At 36.0% G+C, this 14,119-nt stretch overlaps 1 pseudogene; it reads right to left on the minus strand.

Moving 5' to 3' along the window:
* Positions 1–12,273: 12,273 nt before the first annotated feature.
* Positions 12,274–13,619, minus strand: LOC148864567 (aspartyl protease family protein At5g10770 pseudogene; annotated as a pseudogene).
* Positions 13,620–14,119: the final 500 nt, after the last annotated feature.

A 14,119-nucleotide genomic window follows, 5' to 3' on the forward strand; every position in this document is an offset into this window, starting at 1 on the left:
GGTGGTCACAAGCCGAGCTCTTTACAAGCTATTCGAGCTTGGCTCGGCTCGGTTTCAATCAGGCTTTGAGCCGAGTCGAATAGCTACATAATAATAATAATAATATTATTATTATTATCATTATTATTATTATAAAAAATAATATAAAATAAAAATATTATATATAATATTTTTATTTTTTATATAGTAATAATTATTATAATTCTTAAAATTTTAAATATTTTTTTTATTTTTATAAAACATATTTCTCAAACCAAGTTTGAATCAAGCCGAACTTACGAATTTTTTACTTGAGCCGAACTCGAGCTCAAGGTTCTAAATCAAACCGAGCTCAAGCCTCTTATTGCCTTAGTGAACCGAGCTCGAATAGCTAGCTATTCGCTCGGCTATGCATAAACTGTCGTACAATGGGCATTAATAAGAGAGAGAGAGATTGAATTAAAATTACAGAACCTTAAATAAGGGGTGTAATGGGCATTAATAAGAGAGAGAGAGAATTAATTGATAAGGGTTAAATAGTGGATTTAGATGTCAAGATCTGTTGGTATAACAAACAATAATAATGCCATTTCCAGGCACATCATAGGCTTTGTGCAATCTATCCACGATACATGAGTAAGATGAATTTTTGTTCATTGCTTTTGAGAAATTTTAAGCGATCGATGAGGACTGGTGTGGTACACAACTTTTATGTGCCTATTGGAAAAATTCGGTATTTATCACGTAGCTTGCTTTACGTGGTCATCTGTTCTTCCTTTTATTTCTCATATAATGCATTTGGAACTACTTACTATTGCCTCTATTGAATGAAAGAAAAAAAAAAAAGAAAAAATCTGTTGTGTCTTCCGTTGTTTGTTACTACCAGATCCAAACCTGTCACTTAGGTTTTTACTATGGAAGTTATTAAGAATTTATATGAATTAATTAAGGTATTAATTATTATTATTATTATGGGTAGACAAAAAATTGATATGTATTGACCAATTTGGACATAGGATAGCAGTGAAGTGAAATGGCTTGTGCTACATGTTAAGAACCCTAAAAAGTAATAAGATGAACTTTGTGTCTGCCATATTGTTGCTTTCACAAGCAAAACTAGGCTTCGAATCCAAACTTATATCTTTCAAATGTACAATGTCTTTCTACATAGAGAACTCAAAGAATGTGATCATGAGGCTATCACCTAGTTCTGGATCTACAACACTCTTCTAATGTCTTTAGGCTTAAGAAGTTCCTGAAATTGGAATTCTCCCATCTTAGAAAAGGAATCATCTAAGTTTGAATTTGTATAAATGGTTTGTTTAGAAAATCTGGATTCACAAGATTTGGTATCATTCCACGGTTATTTTGCAGTCTAATTTGTGTGTTTTGCATGCTAATATATACTAGAGAGAGAGCAACAGCCAGATTACAAAGTCACACTTGGCAATTGAAAAGCTTTTTGTCAAAAACAAAACGTCTCCCACTAATCTTGGGAGTTCGCCCTATATCAATATTTTGAACCTTGGACCCATGGATATGAGTCCAGATTTTCTATTCACTTTTTTCTACCCATTCTCTACCCGCCCTGAATTGCAGCCACACATCTCTCAATTCATAATAGAGATGTGTGGCTACAATTCACGACGGGTAGAGAGTGGGTAGGAAAAGTGAGTAGGAAATCCCGATTGCATGGACATATCATAGCCCAGCCTAGTTCGGCATATGCGTGTAATAGTCCAAGTGCACTTTTTCCATAACTCCTAAAAGATATAAACCACTTGCACAAAACAATAGATAAACTAGGGGTGATCACGGGCCAGGCCCGGACCGGGCTTTGCACTTATGATAAGGGTTATAGCTTAGGCCTGGGCCCAACCTAGCTTAGGGTTTTGGGCCTGAAATATAAGCCCTAGTCTAGGTCTACACGGGCCCGGGCCGGGCCTGATTCTGGGCCAATGTCTTTCATATATAAAATAATACACATCTATAATATTTTATATTAAATGACATAACATGCATATAAACTTTTATTTTATATATTATGTAATATAAAATATTACATATAATATAAATTATACATGTCATGTTATAATATTTATATATAAAATATATAATATAATATAAAATAACATGTATACATATGCATATATTATACACAAAATGTGTAAGTTTAAATATATGCAGGCTGGGCTGGGCTTGAAGTTTTTAGCCCAAGCCCGGCCCTAAATTTTGCGAGCCTGATGTAGACCCAGGCCTAGGCCGGGCCTGAACACAAAACTCAGGCCCAAGCCCAGAATTTCCGGGCCAGGCCGGGCTGAAATGATCACGCCTAAGATAAACTAAAGACACTCGGTTAATAAAAAAAAATGACTACTAAAAATAAGATGCATTTAATTTAAATCCCACACCTGACAGACACGTACCCTGCACGACGGCTCCGTGCGTGCCACCTCAGCCCTACCTGTAACGGCTATGGCAGACTGATAGTGGCGGTTATACCTGCCCTGTCAGAAGTCAGAGGGCTGGGAGCAACGGAATTCAGCTATAAGGAACTTATCCTCAAGGAACAAGGTATCTGGAATCACTAGCGCAACCTACACTCTTAGCCTTCGTTCTCTCTTTGCTTCCTGTACACAATACTAACTTAAGCATCGGAGCGTTCCCGCCGGGAAAGCCCCGGGAGTTCTTCCTCCTTCCTCTCATTTCAGGCATATCGCAGGAGCCACACGAGCTCCAGATAGGAGTGACTGGATTGTGCTACATCACTATTTATTAGGAGTTTAAGTTGGGCTAGGTTAGACAAAACCCAAGAAAAAATTAAATTTGGCTGAAGTATAGAACGAGGTTAGGGTTGAAAATTATGAACACAATTTAATTTGCAAGTTGAATTAGGATTGAGGCTTTGGGCAATCTATGAGAGACGAATTATTTCCATGTCCTACATAGTAATAACACTTGACTTGGTGCCTTATCAATTTAACATGAATATTGTTGAATGTAGATGAGTCTTGTATCATGCAAATGTCTCTCTTGATAAATATATACAAAGCCCATCTTGCTTCAAATTAAGGGTTTTCATCAACAAAAAGGCCTTTATTACAAAGAGAGATCAGCTTCAGCCTTGTGGTTAAAACATGCCACAATTAATTCATCCAAGTTTGAATTTGTACACATGGTTTATTAAGAAAATCTGGATTCTAAAGATTTGGTATCATTCCACAATTATTTTGCAGCCTAATTTGTGTGTTTTGCTTGTCGATATATATTAGAGAGAGCAAGAGCTGATTACAAAGTTATGTTGGCAATTGAAAAGTTTATTGTCAAAAACAAAATGTCTCCTACTAATCTTGGGAGTTCTCCCATCATTAGGAGAGTGTGGTGGTTACTAAAAGGAATGTTAGAAAGTGGATTCATATAATTGAAATGTTAAACACCTTAAGAAGGAAGAAAGAAAAATAAAGAGAAGAAGAAAAAAGGGCTCGAGGCCCACGCATGCTACACAAAGCATAAATCGGGTCCGAATGTATTAAGCACATTAGGTAAGCACAATGTGTGAGCACGTAATAGCTAGCCGTGTGATACATGTCTCAGTTAATGCGTCTTTTATCCAAACGTTTGGGTTTTCCTTTTTTATTGTTTTTATTTTTAATTATTTTGATAAAGATAACAAAATAATAGATGATTTCTATCTAACAGAGCAAAAACATTTGGATGAAAGGTATATTAACTGAGACATGTGTCACACAGCTTTTACGTGCTCACTCATTGTGCTTACCTAATGTGTCTACTACATCCAGACCCATGTAAATCAGACTAGCTCGAAAAATCATGTGGTGGTCCAAGTGCTGTACAAAACAATAGATAAACTCAAGATTAGTTTACTTCTTAGTCCATATGAGACTCAAGACACTCTTGCTAACAAATAAACAAAAGGACAACTAAAAAGAATGCATTTAATTTGACTCACGGAAAGCCCAAAGAAAGAAAAAATACTAACAAGCAAAGATATCAATTTTGGCATTTTTAGAAGGTCTTAATTTAGCTGCCTCTACGAATTTACAATTATCATTGGGGAAGATACCAAAACCATCACTGATCTCCTGTTGGATGAGAGCATTCTATTCTTCATTGGTGTTAATTAAATTTCCTTTTGCTTTACATTCCCAGATCCAAGACCATTTTCTTGGCCAATTTGCTATCTTAAATTCGGGTTCTTAAGGCTTTGTTTTTTAATATGTAATCGAACTTGAGCTGTTGAATGGAATTACCTTTATGCTTTTAAGTTGATCTAAACGGGAAGCCCAAGAGTACAAAAATAAAATAAAATAAATGGGAACCTAAGCTTTTTTTCCCCCCCTTTTTTAGCTCTTTTTTTTCTGTTTTAATTTGATATATAATCTTGGACGTCCAAACAACAAGACAACATTTTCTAGGAACCATTTTGACCATCTGGTCTGAGTCCGAAAACATTGGTTCATATTGGAGCATTCATTTAAACTACAGACTTATATCAAGCAAGTTAGGAAATTTCTTACATACATTCTTTCATAGCTAAACTACTTAGTGGGCTTGTATTGTCCACCATAGCGGCTATTCCTTTGCTGAAAATAAAAGAAGAGCAGCTGCTAATTCTGCTTCCCCAACTGCCACAACAAGAAGTTGCTCTCCCTAAGCTCACCATTGGTCCGAATTAGCAGATCTGGGTAAGGAAAGTTGGTGTAACTTGTTTCCAATTCTTGTTCAATTACAGACTTTGTGATTTCTCCTGGATGGATCAAACCTTTCTCTAGTTTGTGAGCTATTCTTTTTCATGCTTGCATTATGTCATATTGCGCACTGTAGTTAATTGCAACAATCAACTGGAATTCTAAGTTGTTCTTGGTGGCCTCTTCCACTTCCATTTTCAATTTTTGCAAGGACTTTGGTAGGTCGGGTGGCTCACCAATTATGGACAGGCGAATTTTTTCCATGTTAATTTCAAATCAAAGCAAGTATGTTCATGATACAAATACTATCATTTGAAGAGTGAAGAGTGAATTATTACCAAAATCAATTGCAGAGTGAATGAAGCAAATTATTACCAAAAAAACAAAACAATTGAAAAGTGAATTAAGCGGTAATTGTTTGCAGAGCAAATATGAACTGCATACAAAAGAATACAAAATACAAGGTTTTGCACTCTACATATTTGTAGTTCTACTCCTTCCAAACTGAGTCTAAAGGATGTAACTTATGTTGGCCTGAGTTAGCATTTTACACTGTTTTGGGCGTGGGCTTTTGGGTTGGGTCATTGAAATTTTGACAAAATCCCAACTTGAAACCTGCACCCCTGTTTGTACTTTTGCCTTGTTTGCAGTCTCTTGGTAGTATAAATTTTGCATCCCAAAAACTGATGCAAAATTTGCACCACCTCCCTCCTACATTGACTCTCTTTTATATGAAGTGGGGATTTGGTCATCTTGCTTTTTACCTCACACCTAAGGAAATAATCCTCCTATCTCCATTCTCTTTTCATTTAGGCTATGTTTGGTTTGAAGGAAAAAGTAGGGAAATGAAGGGAAAGTCAAGAGAACTTATACAAGATTTATAAAGATTTCTTTACCTTTTCTTTCCTTTCCCTACTTTTTACTTCGAACCAAATATAGCATTAAATGAGGACACGCTATTTTACTTCTTACTGTGCTTCTTACAAACAAATAAGACAAACTCAAATTTGAAGCAAAAGTGAACCGCAATATACATGTAGGAGAAAAGTGTGTGGCAAATTGGCAATGTAGACTTGAGAGCACTGGTCTGACAGACAAGCATCGTTGGAATAGGAGGATGACTGGGAAGGGAAAAAGGTAGGTCCTCTGCAGTTAGGACATGGTTGGCAATTAATTTTGAAGGTTAGCGAGAAACAAGCCTGAAATTTAAATTTAATTTTTCATACATGAAAAAATCAAATTAATGCACCCAATCAAGGTTCGAAGAATCAGTACTCGAAAAAATGTTTACAAAGACAAATTTCATGATACATATGTAGGTATGAATGGATATGGTGGAATGATTACGAGAATACACTAAGGAAACTCTAATAATCTCAAAATAAATTTAATTCTTAAACTACTATAAATTAATAAAGTATAAATGCACAAAGGCACATAATTAATAATTTATTTGAAGTGTAATGTACCAATATATACTTTTTGTTTTCAAAACTATTGTGAAAAATTAGAAATGGTAGAAAAATTAAAATATATAATATGTATCTTAGGCTGTGGTTGGTTGCGATGCAAATGCAAATATGCACTCTGTATAAATACTCTCTTTCCGGTTTTTGAATTTAAAATGTAACCCATTTTTTGTATTCTTCATATTTGTTTAAAATCGATGCAAAACATGTGCCCTATCATTAAATGCCTTAAAAGGCACGAGTTTATATAAAAAAAATGGCTACAATGATGAGCTCTTCTCATAATTTTGACATCTTAGTCATTACATTATTGTATAACAATCAAATGCTCACAAATGCGAACTGGAGTACATAAATACTTTGGTTCAACATTTGTATTGCAAACAAACACAACCTTAGAAAAACAATATAATTCTTGCCAATATATTTGTGATGCCTGAAGGGTATGATATGACAAGAACTTTAGCCAATCAAATTGAAACCCCATTCCCTTGAATTTCGATGAATATCAGTTGATTGGTTATCATTTTAATGAAAAAGACTGATTGATTATTAGTTTTTAAGATACCTAGGGATGGCAATTTTCCCCATCCTCATTGGGCATTCAACCTCCCCTACTCAATGAGGTCGGGGAATGATTGCCCACCTCGCTCCGACCCCGATTATATATATATATATATGATGTTATTTATATTATATATCAAAATATATTTTATTTTATTTTTTATTTTAAGTGAATTTCTATTTTTTTCAAAAAGTACTATTAATTAAAAAATCTCGAGGATTTAGGTTCCCATGGTGAAACCGTCTATGTCGGGAATTAAGGATGGAAGATAATTTATATCCCTGGTCGGGTCGGGGTCTGAGACGGGAAGTATGATCCCCGCCCCAAACGGCCAAACCCACCCCTACTATCCCTAAAGATTTCATCCCAAAAAATTGATAATAAATGAATTAAATAGGGGAGTTAGAGAGAGAGAGAGAGAGTGTGTCAGCGTTATGAATAAAGGAGTTAGTTGAGCATCCGGTTGGGTTGGTAACAAAAAATGCCAGGCACATCAACATGGAAAAACTTTAGCTGTTTGGGCATGGATAGGTGAATTGCCCAGAATGTGCTCAGCCCAGAAAATGTCTCAACAGTTTATCCTATTGGGCCCCAACAGCCAAAGTTAATTCTATCAACAGAGTTTACATCTCTGCCCCACGGAGAGTCACCCCACAACGTCCCACACCATATTTTCGCCGTGTATTGAAAACATCTTCCGACGATAGTACTAGAACCGATGATGTCATTATTGGGAGATATTCTCAATATACGACGGCGGTGTGGTGTGGGGCGGATCTCTGTGGGGAGGAGATGTGAACTCCATCAACATCTGGTTCTCCTGCCTGAAAGTAGGATCTGCTCATAACAAAATTGTACCAACATGGTATCAATAGGACCTGTGTCCACACATCTCACCGTGAGGCTGAGACTGACCACGCCTGTGATGGGTTGGAGATCTGAGCTCTATGCATCATGGGTAGAGTTTCACAAACCCACCACGTTTGTAAGATATCTCCATTGCACAACTATAGTGTCTTGTGGATAGAGTTGGGGGAAAATTGTGGGTAGGAGATCTGAGCTCTACGCATCATGGGTTTATGCAATCTGTCCATGACACAAAACTGTGATGAGGACAAATGATACATTGTTTTTTGAAATTTTTATCGTGTAGAGGACAGGTGACACAAAATTGTGATTGCCTTGCTTTGTTTTTTTACGAGTAAATTCAGACCCATTAGTTAGGGTGTTAATAAGAAAAATTACCAAGAGAAAATAAGAATTAATACCTTAAATATAGAGTTTAATGAGAGATTAATTAATAAAATTTAAATCACAATTTCAATATTTTCATCAAGAAAAGCCCAAAAGCCATGAAAAACTATTCCCCCTTTTTATAGTAGTATAGATGTATAAAAAATTATAGGAAACTTCACTTGCCCCCACCTAATAAATTTTAATTACATCCTACGGTTGGGAAAAAGTGGTAAGGGTGATTGATGGCAATACAGAGTGGGGGTGTGGGAAGCTCAGAAATGTTGTAAGTGTAGGATGGAATTAAAATTTGTAGGTGGGTTTCAGTGATGTTTTCCCAAAAATTTAAGTTTGAAAACTAAATTTTCTACTAGGATATAAGTATTGTACTCCAAAGCACCATATTATTACTCTATCTATACCCTAAAAAATAATTATCGTTTGTTCCCTACAAACGATAAAGAACAAACGATGGTGAAATGGAAAGTCTGCAATCAGAGGTCAAACGTATGAATCCAAAGGAGGGCGTGAATTGGTTCAGTTTTACTTTGTCAGCCATATCTGTCATATACCATTGAAAGGTCCAAGGTGTATACAACGTTAATTTAGAGAATCAGACCTGACCAATCGATCTGACCAGTAACAGTTGACCAGACGGTTTGATCAGTTTCTAAAAACCAGGAAATAATGGAAAAATTTTGGCTGTTGGGGGCCAACAGTTTTTCTTGTTGAGAGAGTTTTTGGTTGAGCACATTATCATGAGAGTGGGCAAATTAGTAATGTGAAAATCTATGATGCGGGAAAGATATGGTATAGAAAGAATTTTGACCAATCAAAATCCACCTATGAATTTTGATAAATAACATCTTATTTGCTATCAAGTTTATGATTCCATTTTATTAGTAAATTGGTTTTTAGATATCATATCTTTTCTATATCATAGTCAAACCCATTGTTGCCCATTGATTTATTTTGAGTAAAAATAAAAGTATGCCCGTGAATTGGTGAACTGCTGTAAACGTGCCCAACCGAGAAATTCTCTAAATAGAAAAGGCTGGTGGTCCCCAACAGTCAAAGTTATAGCCAATTGAGGAAATGATTGATCGATATCACAGTTTCATAACATTGATTGTTTTTTACATTCTCATTCCGCAAACGATGCTAATTTTAGTGAAGTAGGTTCACTAAGAGGTTGTTTGGCACCAGAGCGTTTCACAGTGAATCGTTTAATTGGATTTACAGTTTTACCTGTTTTTTCTGAAAAATAAAAAAAAGGGATACAGGCTGATTGAGATTTTAAAGTAATTTGGCATAATATTATAATATATTTATAATGACAACTGTGTGACATCTCAGAAAGAGTTAGTTTTTTTTTTCATATTTTAATATGCCATGCCACCAGGGTGATTCAGAATCACCCAGACGATTCAAAAAATGCCAATTTGATGTTTCAAGAAACCCCTCCTTTCCCGAATTCCAATAGTAATTATTACAGAAATGTGTTTTTTTGAAAACACCCTTGCCAAATAAGATTTTTTTTGCCGATTCCGTTTTTTTTTGCTGATGTGGTACGCATGACACATCAGCAGAAATGGAACAATCATGAAACACACTGGTGCCAAACGTATAGTAAAATGGCATGTTTAATTTTGTAGAAACGAAAAGGTTAATGAAGAAAAAACAATGATGTAAAAGGAAAATGTTATAAATACAATTTATATGAAAGCTTCTTAAAGTCTTAACTTTGCACTTAGGCGTGCAAATGGATTGGATCATCATCTAATCTGATATGAGATCCAATCTGATATATATATATATATATATATATATATATATATATATATATATATATATATATATATATATATATATATATATATATATATATATATATATGAAATTAATTAAAAAATACTTATATTTTTTGTTTTTTTTTTATTTAAATTGGTATATTTTATTTTTTAATAATTTATTAATTTTAAAATAAACAAGTTGGATATGATCAGATTCGAAGATCTGATTTACCAATAGGATTTGAATTCAAATTAAGGCCTATCAGATTTGATTGTATCTTCGGGTCAGATCGAATCTGACATAAATAATGTCGGATCAAATTTGAATATATCTTGATTTGAATCCAATATGATCCATTTGCATTCTTGTTTGCCCTCTTTCTTTGCAAAGCTTGCAATATTATAAATGAGATTGTTGGAGATAAAGACAACTTTTTACCCCAGATATCAATAAAAAAATAATATTTTTATATAATAACTAAAATAGGATAGCCATTTTGAAAAACATCAAGAAAGGGCAGTGGATCGTCTTCCTCCTCTGCATGAGGTTCACGCAAAAAAGACAAATAATTTACAAATTGTGCCGGGAAACGGCTTAATTGGCCGGAAAAGCACATTGCAGCAGCTGATGAATTTTTTTTTTTTTTTTTCCGCTTTGCAGGATATGACCAGGTACAGAAGCCTGGTCCGACAACATCTTGATCTTGAAACAGTGAGGTCGAGGTTGGAAGAAGGACGATACTTGGTTGCAGCTGAAAGTTCTTCCATGGCTTCTTCTCCTCTTTAGCAATGTGATTGTATTCTTCCCCAAGAACTCGTTCGAGTCCTCTGCCGCAACTACACTTCGAGACGTAGTCAGAAAGGAGATGGTGAATCCAGTACCATCCAAAATCAAACTACCGGATTCAATGCTTCTTAAACCAAAGCTTGCTGCTCCCCTGATTGCCTGCCGTAAGCGCAGTTCAATCTCTGCCAAAACTTCTATTACGACAAGCGTAGATAGGAAAGGGGAGCAACGACTAGGTTCTTCGACAAGGTTTCGTCGGGAAACAAACTGCATAGCAGAGCAGTCCAGCGAAAAGGAGTGTTGGGTGCCTGTGCCGTCGAAGCGGGTGAGGGAATCTACGAAAACGGAAGCTGTGAGCTCCAGGCAAGCAAGGAAACGTGCGAGGAGGTGATGGCAATTTCTGACGATTGAAGTTTTTATTTTGTGACAAATTTTATTTTTGTTGTTTTCTCCGCCTGCGTCGGTTTGCTTTTTGGGACGTGCCAGTTATTACGTGGCCGTGAAAAATACAGAGGCAAAGGAGAAGCCGAGCAACAATGTCTATTGCCCTTTCTTGATATTTTTCAAAACAACTATCCCATTTTAATTATTATATACAAGTATTACTTTTTAGTTCTTATACGCTACAAACTCTATTATTTTTGTCAAAAAATGCCTTTTTTTTACCTCTTTATTATAAACAAGTTAAAATAAAGTCTCTATATTAAAAGAACTTTTGAACCATCAAAACCATCCCCGTGAAATACTTGGCTAGAGAGCTTTTTCTTCAAATCAGCCCAGTTCAGAATTTACTAGGCCCAAAATATAGGGGATTCACGGGCAGGATGTGATTTATAGGGGAATTTGTAAGGGGGCTGGAATTCAGAATTCTGCAACGTGTGTCTCGGTACTTTTCCTTATTTTTTTTTTGTTAAATATTTTATTTCAAATACTTGACAATCTATTATTTAAAGAAAACGTAAATAAAAAACTTGTGGATGCGCCACTCTCAAATAAAATACTTCTTTATTTGTAGGCCCAAAGTACTTTTCTGATACTTTCTGCCTTTGAGCCTATCCGTACTTTTCTGATACTTTTTAAATCCCACTTTCAAAAAAAAAAAATGCTAATTTTAGACATGTGGCAATATTATAATATATAAAAACTTTCAATAGTGTGGGTTCCATTTTTAAATGAAATAGGTTCTGAATTGTAAAAGTAACTTAATTTTAAAATCCTAGCTATTGAAATAGCTAATTTACGATTGTTGCTGCTAAAGTAAAGTCTACAGAGTACAGAACAATTAACCCATTAATTCCTTCCTATTGGTGGTGTATTCTTGTCTTTTATTGTAATATAAGACATCCTTCATCAATATTCATTTTGATGGATTGTGTTTAAGCACATTAATAAACAATAAACAGGATATATATATATATATATATCAATCAGTTATTATGTACTCATCTTTGTTATAATATATATATTTTTCCCATCAAAGGAAACTTGTTTTGCATATATCAGTTATTTATATCTAAATTGAAAACCATCAAGATGAGAATTGTGGAGCTTGGGACACCATGGTTCTACAAATCACTTGCATTGGCACTCGATTTAATAAATTAATATATGCTGTATGCACCAATTTCAGGAATATATAAATACATTTCTCTACTCAAATATAAGCTGTATGCACCATTATTGATTTATTTTTAACTTTCTTTTTCATCTCTCTTTCTCTCTGCTAAGATGGATTTCACTAGCAAGTCGTCCCAACACTGCGAAACCCTAACCTTCCTCGAGGCAGATCATAAATCACCTCATATGCCCTCTGTTGCATGTTGCCAAGGATTCCTTTTTGTCTCACATTATCGTTTGGAAAGAAAGCCAAACAAAACTGAGATGGCTGAGATAGCCGTGCATTAACAAGAATCCCGGAATGTGAATCCAACTGGATGTCAGCACCTCCTCCAAAATGCAACACGATGGACGGAACCATCACTGTCTCGTTCCTGCTGAAGTCATAGCATGCATCGAAAGGTCCTATTCCTGGTGCAGATGGGTAGTGTGACATTGCTGCATTAAACGCATTCCGAAGGGTTCGGTAGGCTAAAGGCGGAAGACGACTGATGACTGTGCCTGAGTCTATCACAGTTCCAGGATTCGAAAACGTTGAAGGTGGAATGGCCAGTCTCTGCCCATTGACGCTTATTCCTATTAATGGGACGAAATAGAAGTCTAAATTCCTAGGGTTTATTATCAACTGTGTGTGTACTTCACGGCAGAGGAGGTGGCGCCTGTCTGGTTGCCAAATGCCAAGAACCCATTTGAGTTTTCTGAGCGCGGCAGGCAATAAGAGAAAACTTTTCCAAATTTAGTTGCCGTCTGAGACACCAGAGAGATTGGTTGAGGCCCTAAACCAAGAAGCCCAGATGTGGAATCTTGTAAACTGACATTGTGGCCACACCCAAACTTAAAACCAGGGAAGACATCTGAGGGTGTTAGTCTGAGTGTTTCATGTACGAAGAGGCCGATGGAGAAGTCTCGATCAGTATACTGAGTTTCATAAACACAGGCGACGCTGCATCTTGGAGAGTAGCGTGTGGCGCTGTAGACTTGAGAACACTCTGTTGACCCACAGGCAACGTTGGAATAAGAGGATGATTGGGAAGGGAAGAAGATGGGTCCTCTGCAGTTAGGACATGGTTGGCATAGGATCCAAGTCAAGTTACTTCCAGTGTCCATCGTCACCCAAAAATTTTTCTGAGGTGTGCCAATTCCGATATTGACAACGTAGTTTCTACTATCAAAAGGGCGACCGGAACTGGTTGGAATTTTTGCCTTGGAATCTCGGACTTGTTTGTTAATCATTGAATGAATAGAACGAACTCGGAGTTGGTCTTTGTGGAGGATTTCCTCCGGGCTAAGAGCTGTCTTCCCTAGTGGTGAACAGGGTCCATTCATGTCTACTAATTGCAGCCTTTTGTGATGGTCGAAACCTGAAATTGTGGAGATCAAACATCTTACATTAATTCTGATTCTGAGTATTCCTCTCTCCCCACAATAGAAATATAATAATGGGATGAACATATAGCCATACGGCATCTGCTTATGGTTCTTAATTGTTAAATTTCATACGTTGCATTTAATTCTTTTTAGAGGGAAGATTTAGAAATTAGAATCCATGGATCTTTATCGTCTCTTTGTTTTCTCTATTTTTTCTGTAACTTTTTGGTGCTGGGCAGACAATGAGCACGTGCCCGTTAAATTGAGGATATATTCCGCGATTGGGAGTGTTCATTAATGGGTTTTTTTTTTTTTTTTTTTTTTGTGCTTTTCAATGTTTTCAAAGGACCGGACTGGAAAACACCCATTTTCCCCCAAATTCGCTATTTGGCCAAAACTCGTTGATTTGGTCAGTAAATCGCTGATTCAGGCGGTGAAATTATCAAACCGTCTGACTTGGGAATAGTTTTTGGCTGTTTTTTAATTTTTTAAAATTTTAATTTTTTGTTAAAATGGACCATCCATTCAGACCGGATGGTCAGACCGTTCTACCCGAGAACTGGACACGGAGTCCGGTTTTAAAAACCTTGGTGCTTTTC

Source organism: Nelumbo lutea, chromosome 3 (assembly GCF_056320005.1).
Source record: "Nelumbo lutea isolate HS-2025 chromosome 3, American lotus-T2T, whole genome shotgun sequence".
In the NCBI taxonomy this organism is placed as follows: Eukaryota; Viridiplantae; Streptophyta; class Magnoliopsida; order Proteales; family Nelumbonaceae; genus Nelumbo; species Nelumbo lutea.